The 9,989-nt window shown below is 44.1% G+C and overlaps 1 protein-coding gene across 1 annotated transcript in view; it reads left to right on the forward strand.

Moving 5' to 3' along the window:
- LOC144820278 (uncharacterized) overlaps positions 1-9,989 on the forward strand; it is a 988,894-nt gene that overhangs the window by 633,698 nt on the left and 345,207 nt on the right. The gene's annotated exons all lie outside the window — the stretch shown is intronic.

Raw genomic sequence — 9,989 nt, forward strand, 5'->3', positions numbered from 1 at the left:
GAGGCGGTCATTCTGGCGGTTCTTGATACACTCAGGAGCAACGCTGACGTCGGGAATCCCCAAGCCCTCGTCCTTTTGGATCTGTCCGCCGCGTTCGACACGGTGGACCATAACATCCTTCTCCACCGTGTTGAGCAGGCTGGCATCCGAGGCCCTGCTCTCGAATGGGTCAGATCCTTCCTCACTGGAAGAACACAGGCAGTTTGCCTGGGCCCTTATACGGCCAAAAGATCTCCTACGTCCTGCGGAGTCCCCCAGGGCTCCTCCCTCTCTCCGCTTCTATTTAATTTGTATCTCCGGCCACTGATCCAATCCCTCCTCAAATGGGACATCACAATCTTCAATTATGCTGATGATTTGCAGCTCATTTTTTCCCTTAACTCCCCACTAGCTATCAATACGTTCTACGCGGTAATGATCCACATACAACTCTGGATGGACCAGAACCAATTAAAACTGAACCCAGGAAAAACTGAGCTCCTTCTCCCCGGCCTAAGCCACACCCATTGGGGCCCTCAGTTCTGGCCGCCGGAGCTTCGTCCCCCTCCCACCCCAGCTAAAACAATAAAAAGCCTGGGTGTAATTATCGACGTTGAACTTTCCCTCAAAGCCCAAGTTGGAGCGGTAATTTCATCATGCATGTTCCAACTCCGGAGGATTCGTAAAGTCAGTCACCTTCTCCCCCCTGCGGCACTCACTCAATCTGTCACCTCACTTGTACTCTCTCGTCTTGATTTCTCCAATTCCATTTACCACGGTCTTCCACTCTATCTGCTAAACCGCCTTCAGGTCGTCCAAAATCAGGCAGCCCGCCTCATTCACGGATTACCTAGATGGCAATCCGCTAAACCCCTGCTTCACAGCCTCCATTGGCTCCCAATGAATCAAAGGGTCGCCTTTAAGGTGGCATGTCTCACCTTCAAATGTCTTCACTGCTCCAGTCCAGGGTTTCTCAACTCCCTCATCCGACCCTACCGCCCCACACGCAATCTTCGTTCTGCCCGCAATTACTTGCTAATTACCCCTAAAAACAAAACCAAGAAATTTGGAGGTCGCCGCTTCTCTCACTTGGCCCCCACTCTTTGGAACTCCCTCCCTCTGTCTATCAAATCTTCCCTCTCTCTTCTCTCATTCAGAAAACACTTAAAGACCCATCTCTTCCCACCCCTATGTTAGGTTGCTCTGTATTCCGTTTTTCTCCTACCCTGTCTAGCAGCGCCAGGAAGCTTCGGCGTTGGTGCGCTTTACAAATGGCACCTAACATAACATAACATAACAGGCGAATTACCTCTCATAGTTCCAACGGCCATTGGCATATACTGGCCTCCAATATTGGCCTTTCTGCAAAGTCAGGGGCATGACGTTGGCTAAATAGTTGTGGCATGCAGAGGTTAACATTTCTGGCACAACGCAGATATTCTTGAGAACAACCATCTGTCTCAATCCAAGTTGTTTAATCACTATCCATATATTGGCCAGATTCTTTTTTTGTTGTCTCCTACTCTGCCGACACGTCCTTGAGGTTTGTTGTGATATACAACTTCTTGGTGCTATTCTGAAATGGTGTGGTGTTCACCTTAACTGAGATGGGTCTAATACTGTGGGGCATCTGTGCTCGTATTATACATTGAAAGAGGTGTAGGAGGCATAGTTTAGTGTCTGGTGGTACTTTTGAGGACTGTAACCTGCCTGTTACAGTATCGGGAGGGAACACACAAAGCAGCTATCATTGTATCTCTGCCCATGTCATGTATATGTGGGTATCATGTTATCTAGTTGCTTTGAATAGAGGGCATAGGTGTGGAAGGTGACCTTTTCGGAACCTAAGGGCTCTGTGGCGGCATTGCGTGCCTGAACTTGGATTGTCTCATCATGTTAATGAAAAACACTCCGGCAAAGCACAAAAACAAAAAACAATGAAAAGCACAACTGTCCATTCCCTAGTGATATCATTTGTCATCTCCCTAGCGCCCACCCCCCCTATCTTTTGGCTACTCTGTTGGGAGTGTTTGATGCTGTGCCGTGTCTAGCCAAATGTTGGTCAAGTGTATCAGTGGTCTCTTGTTTGTCACTTTGATTGCTGTTGGTGTGGTCTGTATGATTAAGGGGGCCCTCAAATATTGGATCCTTCCACTTGCAGACGAAGTTGCAAATGTAGACTTGTTGGGCAGGTGTCATCGGTGGCTCTCGCAGTTTGTTGGGGCACTTCCCATTCCACAATAAGTTTACAGAAGTTAGCTGCCTTTTTTAGCTCGGACAAATACAAACCCATTTCATCCTCTAATACTTGTGCAGTTTTCTGTGCATCTGTCATTCTGCAGGGGCAATGTCAGGGACATAGGCATGAGGTGCTCTCGACAATCTTGTGTGGTGTTAGGTGAAGGTTGCTACCATTCTGAGTCCTGAAGGCGTACAGGGCAAGGTGGAGGCAATACAGCCACTACTGTAGAGTTTCACACAGTTTGCTTATTTTGTTTAACAACGCTTTCATGTGTTCCACAATTCCGTTGGACTGCGGTGATAACCCGAGGACAATGTATGCCCTATACCTAGGGATGAACAAATAGGTTGGAATAGGGTAATTTCAAAATGTGTGCCATTGTCGGTGCAGATAGCATCCGGCACGCCCCATCTAGGCATCACCTCTCTCCTTAGGAATGTTGCAGCTGCTTTGTCAGCATTGTGTACTCAAGGTCCTGCTTCTATCCTCCTGGAGAAGGGGCCGACAACTACCAAGAGATACAGGTAGCTATTTCACCAGTCAATCATGTTCACAAAGTGTATGTGCAAATTCTTTAATGGGCCCATGGGTCTGGGAATGGTGGATGTTATGAGCTTGAGTGGGCTTGGGGCTGCACTGTTGGCATACTGGGCATTGTGCTATGGATATAGTAACCATTTCGGCTAGCGGGGGGTGGACCAATCAGCCTGGAGTGTGGCTAGAATGTACTCCTTGGCTGTGTGTGCAGGGAAGTGTAGCTCATCCAAAGCGGCGTATAAGACCTGTGGCATCACTGGCTTCCCTGTGGCCTTCTGTCTGTATACAAAATCCAATGGTGTTGGACACATCCCCGCTGTATTCAAGGCTCTTGTGGGGTAGGGCCTGTTCCTGCAATTCCTGCATATGTAACCAGGCTATTTCTGTGTATGGTGGTGGTAGGTCATGGTCTTTTGTCTGCACGTCAACTGTCGGGAAGCCAGGGGTTGTCCATACAGTGGCTTTAGCTGCTTCTTTAGCTGCCCAGTCTGCCAAAGCATTGCCCCTCGATATGAGGGCTAGTTTGTTAATGAGTTGCACATTTGATAATGGGCACTTTAGAGGGTAATGTCATGGCCTTAATTAGCTTTGCTAATAGATCCTTGTGTGTAACGGGTGACCAGTCTGACTTTAAGAACCCTATCCTTTTTAATTTGTGGATACTGGAGTGTATCGTGGTAGTCATGTATGCCGAATCTTAATAGATGGTAGACTCTTGTCCCTCTACGTTGTGTGCCTCCATCAAGCCTGCTAGTTTTGCTTGTGCTGAGTAATGAGGGTAATGGTATATGCATTAGTAAACTCATTTTGTCTGAGAAACCTTGTTGCTCCGCTCTTAACACCACTCTCTGACCTCGTACTACTCTAACATGTGCTTCTGCCATGTGCTTCTCCAACATAGTTGACTCCTCTGATGTTTACTATCCTCAGTGGTTCTCGGACCGGTCTCATCGTGCGTCCTAAAATACTGATTTAAATTTCTCTCCAACCTCATACTTCTCCATAACGTGTGCTTCGGCTAAGGCTGGGTGGGAGTTGTCGCACTTCTGAAATCTTTTGAAGTTCTATGTCTACAACAGTCTCGGCACTAGTAAGTGAAGGCTAAATGCTTCGGAGAGCCTTGGAGTATTGCCAGAGCTGCCTTCGGTCAAGGTAGAACCTAGTGCTGTGCTGCCCAATTTGATGTTTGCGAGAATGAAGTTCCTCACCTACCTATGGCCTGAAACCTGTTTATATAGTTTTTGACCACTGATTTTATCTTACATTTTCAAAGGAAAACAGGAATAAAGAAACTGAGGAACATTACAAGACTAAACGAACATGGTGCAAAATAAGTCTTCTCTATTCAGAAAATTACAAAATGGAAAACAGGTCAGCCTTCAGTGAGCAGCTATATTTGCATTACCCGAGGCTTTCAAAAACATCACACTGTCTACTAAAACGAAATTGAAGAATCTGAAATAAAAATAGAAAGTTTTGAACCCAAAGTATAAAGGCAATTGGAGAATCTAAACGTACGTCTCCAAGCATGTCACACTTTCTGTAAAAGATGTAGACACCTCTGAAAAGACAAGTGATAAAAATAGAGCTGGGGGCAGAACCATGATGGAAATAATAGAATCTGAAATGGAACAGTCATGGGTTTTACGTTATTCACTTAACTCTTGAATTAAACAGATGGCATCCAAGTGTTCTTGCTGCTACTTGTTGAACATTTTTAAACTAAATACTCACAGAAACATGTAATCATTATGAACGTTTTTTTCAGAAGTTTATCACCGCTTGATGACTCCTCTGCAGAACAGAAGAATATGCTAGACTTGCATTTGATGGAATCACCGCTTGGTGCATGTTCAATAACACTTTCGTATCGAAATAAAAAGGTCTCTGCATTGAAAAACGCAATGGTCATGACACCCCTTAACCAATCCTGAGAATCTTGGTGTCTTTTGATCATTATATTTTTCTCAAATATTCTAATTTAGTTTGGTAATTTTGTGTTAACTTTAAAATAGTTGGTACTGCTTGAACTTAGCACACACTTCTCTGGAGATTGCACTCTGCTTGTGCCGTGGTCAACATGTGTTGAGCAGATTCTATCAGAACAGTTTTGATTTGACCACAGCGGGTTTGAGTTTGGAGGAGTGCCCTTCCAAATTAATAACCTCTATTAATTCTCCTATTTCTGTTTTTGTGCGCTATTAACAACTGAATTGAATTCCACTCCTTTATAACTACTTCCAAGGTGAACGGCGAGTAAACTTTCTCTAACTGGAAATGAGGGTAAACGATGATCAGCGTTGGCTCTCGAGATTTTTGACTGGTTTGGTTTTGCCCTTTGCCACGTTGCAAAACAAGTGGTTGAGTGGAATTGCTAGCAAACGCAAAATGATCCGCATTCCTAATAGGTAAGCTTTTACTATGGACTACTATGTTGCCACATGCAAAAGTCTGTCACTCAGATATTGGGGGTGTAGGGGAGAACCACATGAGTGAGGGAAGAGTTAGTGGCACTAATGTTTAGAGCAGAAGCACTTCACTGCAACTGATCTGACTGCCACTCCATGCAAAATTGCAGGTTAGCTGTGCAGAGGCCGATATAAAGAAAGGCAATATGGTCTACACCCTAAGTTAGGTACCTTAGATGTTCATTGCAAGAGTAACATAGAATTGCTTTGCTTGGTCCAAAAGATATCGCAGCATAGAAGTTCACAGTCCAGCTTTTCAAACCGGCTCGAGATGGAGATCTCCCACTCTTCCTTTGTGGTTTGTTGGTGTGCTGTGAACCAGGAGGAGGCTTGCACTATATCAGAACAAATAAAAGGTCATCCTACTGTCCTTGTTCATGTTGCGTTAAATTAGTAGCTCTCCTCTGCAACTACAAGTGGATGTCACCATCCATGCTGATTGTCGTAGAGCATGTCAGCAGGCCGAATGCTTCTCCAGTCATGGGTAGCATATTACCCACCTCCTCTGTGTTCCTTTGTGGCAACAGGCTTGCTGCACACCTCATTTCTCCAGTGGCTCAACTCTTTATGGTGAGCTCCTCATGTCGCTACCAACAGGGGCCAGGAACATCTCACCAGCCATCTCGTTTGTCTGCGCAGACCTGGGCAGTCAGCTGGAATTCTTGGAAAACTCCAGTCTCGTGGACAGCCACTAAATTGGTCTTTGCTGTTTGATTTGAAGCCTCACCTTCCATCGATTTTGCCCCTTTAAAAATATCTCCTGAGAGTCTGAGCTTGTGGTAAAGTGTCTTCTTTGAAGAGCTAAAAGTTATCTACTAAACCTTGCTCTGCACATGAACAGCTTCACTTAACTATTGGATACAAGGAAAGCAACAAGATGTGATTGTTTTCTATCACACTTGCATCATTCTTTTGCAATATTCCCTCAAAATATCTGTATTTTCATGTATTCTTTTCAGGCATTGTTTGGCTTTGCTGAACTTTCATATTTCTGTCATAACTAAGTGGGACCTCTGGCTGATCAAACCTATCCTTTCCAAAAACTGAAGTTCTCTCATCGGCACTAGTTATGATTCCACCCCTCCCCCCTTCTTCAAGTTACAAATGTTTTTACCAGGAAGCTAAAAACCTATTCCTTTTGCTTTGTTCGCAGAATGTCAACCTGGCTCCCCAGCCTCAATCCTTTATCAGAAAATTGGGGAGTACAACTCCTTGCTTCCGAATGCTAGTACATTAAATTTCCCAGAAGCAGAATTCTGGGTGTTCAAAGGCTTGAAATTACTTTTGTTTTTGCAGAATCTGGATAGCAGTACCAAGTTCTGAAATAATATACTTTTTTGTGCTTCTGATATCAAATGGCTAAAAGTCCTTGGACTTGGTGTACCGACCCCCCTTTTTAGGCCAACGCCTACCTGACCGCACAGCTGTCTGGTTTGCTAAAGACATCTTGGGGACATTCGGAAAGCTTCCCTGAGAATGCATTCCACCCATTGCTTACCATTTGGCTTTGTGGTGTGTAACTCACATTTGCTTGCTTTCTATTTGCTGGTTTTATTTGCTTTAGGATGTGCAGCTTGAGTGCGTCCCTCGCGGACAGCAATTCCTTATTTACTGTATCCTTCAGAGTGCTACCTTTCTGTAAACAGGCCTTTGAATCTTATCTTGTCAGATTTGCTGTACATTCAAAGATAGAGGTCAAATGTCAGGCTCTGTTATCCAAAGGTGCTTGGTGTCCACTTCTCTCACTTTGAAGTCTGAGGAAGATTTGTGTGACAAACTTGCTGTGAAAGGCTCAATTTTTCTGGCACATAACAAAGTTTAAATGGCTGTAATGAACGGTTCAGCCATTTCAGAATATATCAGAATTAGGAAAGTACAAATGCATTTTTTGTAATTCGGAAGTGTTCCATGCCATAAGTGAACTGTACACTTTTATCAGTGACACTGCTTTTCTGTGTAATGGTAATTTCAATTGAAAATGTGTTGTCTGTAATAGCAGTGCAATACCACACCATCCTTACTCCACTTTACGCCACTCCATGCCACTGCACTTTGCACACCTCCACGCCAATTCACTCTAGTCTGCTGTGCTCCAATCTGCACCCCTTGCACTCAAGTCTGCGCTGCATCACTCTAATCTATCCCACTTCATTCTATGACCCAACAATCCAAACTACTTTATTAGGATAATAATGTATCCATAAAAGTGAAACATGTACAAAATAAAAACACATTAGAAAAATAGATAGCAATGTCCAAACCACAATATAGCAAAAAAAGCAGTAAACCTAGGTCAAGTGCATATTGTGAGCACTCCACTCTGACACTCTGCCACCTTATGCCACTGTATGCTCCTCCACGCCAGTCACCTCGATGGCCCAAACTTTGAGCCATGCTGCTGTACAATAGGACTAACACATTATCAATGCCAATAGCTCTTGCATAGGCGAGACATATTGGCTTTGCCAATGCTTGTTCAATCTGCCCAGGGCCCTCTGCATCTTGCAGTTAGCACTAGTGTGTTTGTCCCCCCCGGGCTGCAATGTCAACGCTACTTGTAGCGAGCAAGGAAAGTGAGAAAATATACACTAAGGCAATGATTTCCATCATAGCTCACACTTGACTGTACACCCGTGTCACTAATTAATGGACGTTGTCTCAAAATGGAGACCTGCGGTGCAAGTCTAGGTATAAATGTATATAGTGCGGTGGTGCTTACCAGCTCCTGCTTTGAGTTTGAGTCCCCAGCTAGAGTGAGGGGCTGGTTTCTTTCCACCGGTTTGCTTGATTAACTCTCAATATTCGGTTCTAGAGGTTATATCACATGAGCAACTGCGCACACTAAAAACGCAAACGTGTTGAATTCTTAGGGTGTTTACCTTGTGTTATTTAAAGTATCACAGCCTTAGATTGCACTTAAAACAATGAAACGCCTTGAATCGTTACTGGAGAGAGCTCTAAGTTACTAATGGAATTTCTATGTTTTCGGTAGCAATAGAGTACAATTATGTAGGTCCCACCCTGCACGTAACTACAACGGATTATTTACCTTTTGCCCCAACACGCAGCACCTTGGTAAGGGGAGACTGCAGGATGGCGTCCAGGAGAATTGCAGGTGGCAGTGGAAACAAAAACGTTCCCAGTTGGGATTTGAAAGTGTATGGGCTGGATCACAAGACCTCGTTGACTGGTGCAGTTTCATTTCCAAGGCCGTAAATTAAGGCAGTAAAAACACCTTTTGCACATGTACTACAAAACCAGGTTTCTGGGGGTAGTATTGTGCAATAATTATGTTTGACAATATTTAATGTGTAGCCTTTTGTTGTGGTGATGACACTAGTATTTTTTGTCCTGCTTTATGGCAGGGTGTTGTATTGTGGTAGCGTTGCAGTCTACTTTGACAATTTTGTTGGGTGGTGCAGTTTTAGATGTTAATTGTATTGCATTGTGTAAGTTATGTTCTCTTGTTTACTTTAGGGATGTCAAGACATGTTGCTACATTTTCAGCCAAAAGCAGAAAACCCCTTTAAAGTTCTTGAGACCTGCAATAATTTACCACTGTCTAATGTGGTAAAAAAGCGCTACTCCAGCTCTTTAACTGTTTGACATCAGTAACCAGAACATGCAGCAGAGACCATGTCTTACATTTTGGCTTTCAGTCCTCACTTTGCCCTAACTTTCATACATTCAGTTGTTGACAAATCCTCTTCATGATTTTGAAGCAGGGGCAGCGTTAGATCAAAAAAGAGCAAGCATGGACTAGAAACCAAAATGAATCCTTTCAAAACTGTTCAGCAAAATATTCGATTTTAGCAGCCCAACCTGCTCTGAAAGAAGCATGCTGTTCTGCAGCCTAACTGGCAAATGCTTCCCTTTTAGGCCAGTCCAGGCCTAAAATAATGGGAAAGGGTGCCCTCTTCTTGCTTCTTTTTAGGCAGGTGTTGAGTTTGAGCTCATGCAGATGTTTGGATGGTTGGTTCCCCATGACCCCTTCCTTCTGGGAGTTTTTGATGGTCTCGACGGCTCCAGAGCGGACAAACGCTTCTTGGGCACTGTGATTGCGGTGGCTAAACGAGACATTGGGGCGGCTTGGTCCCAGGCCAAACTCCCTACTGTGCGTAAATGGCGAAAAGGGGTGGATTGGTGTGCGGCCCAAGAGGAACCCCTCTTTGAGGCTAGGCGATGTCCCTAGAAGTTTGAAAAGGTGTGGGGCAAGTTGCTAAATTTGTTCTGATTATTATGCAAGTTTCCCTCCAGTTGTGCTATATCCATGCGGTAGCCTGCTCGAGGTCCTTGTTCCTAGGTCCGATGTACCGCTGTCGATGGACTTTGATACAGTGTATAAGCTAATGATGTCTTTGTATGTTTTGTTTATCATAAATGCCAATAAACTTGATTATTAAACGAAAAAATTGGGAAAGGAACACATTTGTTGACCAGCATGAGTGTCACATTTGATATTGTAAATTTCCTTCAGCGAATCTGCAGAAGATCAATGTTTGCTAGATGGTTCCTCTTAGCAAGAGGTAATCATCTTGTGAATTCACTGAGACATACTAGTGCGGTACCTACACTCCGATTTGAAAGGGTGTTTGGAGGCAGCATCAGTTGCTAGATATATGGACCAAGGTGAGCATTGCTGGAGAGAAAAATTAACAATTGGGCATAGTACTAAATCATGGATATGGGGAGTATTTTTTGGCATAGGTATAGAAGACTGCACATGCATTCCGTGCATGTGACATGCCTGGATCAGCGCAAAG

This window comes from Lissotriton helveticus, chromosome 2_1, assembly GCF_964261635.1.
Source record: "Lissotriton helveticus chromosome 2_1, aLisHel1.1, whole genome shotgun sequence".
Classification (NCBI taxonomy): Eukaryota; Metazoa; Chordata; class Amphibia; order Caudata; family Salamandridae; genus Lissotriton; species Lissotriton helveticus.